The sequence below is a fragment of the Arvicanthis niloticus genome, chromosome 30 (genome assembly GCF_011762505.2).
Source record: "Arvicanthis niloticus isolate mArvNil1 chromosome 30, mArvNil1.pat.X, whole genome shotgun sequence".
NCBI classification, from domain to species: domain Eukaryota; kingdom Metazoa; phylum Chordata; class Mammalia; order Rodentia; family Muridae; genus Arvicanthis; species Arvicanthis niloticus.
Window position 1 is genome coordinate 15,192,598 of NC_133438.1, and position 1,417 is coordinate 15,194,014.

Sequence of the window (1,417 nt, forward strand, 5' to 3'; positions counted from 1 at the left end):
ATAGAATTCCTAAATTTATACATGTGATTTTGAGCCTTCTGTTGAATGAAGACTGCAATTGTGGCTCTGTAAGCCTTCATGTACCATGGACGCATCGTACTAAGCAGGTTCAAAACAGATCTATCATCAGAAAAAAAAAAAACAAAACCATTCCTTCTGGGCTGGCTGTGAAACCATCATCTGATTACTGGGGTCATAAACTAGGAATGGACATTTATTGTAGACAGAAGGACAGAAGATAAAATATTGAATGGAATTATTTCAACAAAACTTCAAAACTAATGAGACACTAGTCATATGATTTGCCTCTTGATAGAACCATGTTAATGGATGACATTAAACTCTTTGGGGGGGGGGGGGAGGAAGAGACTCAGCAGTTTTATTAACCTGGAGTTGAAAGTCTTTGGGAGGCGATATGCTTCTGCTGGGTACTGACTGCTACAGCTGTACAAGGAGTATAATAAAGTCCTGTCCAGGGCTTATTTGGGTCGCAGGGCCCTGGAGAAGGCAAACTGTCCAAGGAAGAAGTAGCTGCGGGAGTCCTCTCCAGCCTGTGCTATCTTAGTGCATTGCGACTCCTGAGGCTTCTGAGGCCCTTACTTCAGTATTGGGCAGTGGACAATCTGGCCTAAAACTTTACCCTTGAGGTCCAGTTTGATGCAGGCCAGGCATTTCCACTTTCTCCCGTTTGGTTTGCGCACTCTGGCTTTTTCCAGTCCGTCTTGAGGCAGCTGGTCTTCTGGAGCTTAAATTCCAACCTCACAAAGGTGCCAGCTGAGAAGACCACGTCGTCAGCACTGTACACACCGATCTCTTGGAAGGCCCACTGCACAGGTGGGTGTCTGTGGAACTCCCCCAGAGCCACCTGCAGGCCCCTGCCTGTATCTCGCTGAGTTCAAGTTTGTCCCATGTGCACCCACGATGCCCAGCCATAGGGCCAGGAAGATCAGCAGGCACTTCATGTCTTCATCTCAATCCTATGGTCCTTGAGAAATACCAGGTTTGTTGCTTTAGCGAGGCCCTTTTCTGTGTGGCTCCTCGAACAGCTCCCTGGCACCTGTTGACATGAAACTCTTAATGAGACTGTGGATCATTAGTGACAGATAATGAAGTGTATAATAAGATCATTAGTTTTAATGTAAACACATGTTAACATCACTGTTGTGACTTCTTAATCAGTGTATGATTTGAATTTATGTTTTAATTTTGTGAACTTTTGAGAAAAGGTGCTTAGAAATCCATGTGATCATGCATCCTGAGAAAGTACAAGAAGTGGGAAAGATGACAATGAGAGAACAGAGCAGAAAGAGCAGGCAGGCTTCTTCTTACCATGAGATAGGTTTTATTCTTAACAATAGGCTTCTTCTTAGTGACAAGGACTTACAGACTGGGATTTCCTTCATTCAGCAATAAAAAG

General features: G+C 44.1%; 1 pseudogene; it reads right to left on the minus strand.

Annotated features, from left to right (window-relative positions):
• Nucleotides 1-466: 466 nt before the first annotated feature.
• LOC143440700 (retinoic acid receptor responder protein 2 pseudogene) lies at nucleotides 467-962 on the minus strand (annotated as a pseudogene).
• Nucleotides 963-1,417: the final 455 nt, after the last annotated feature.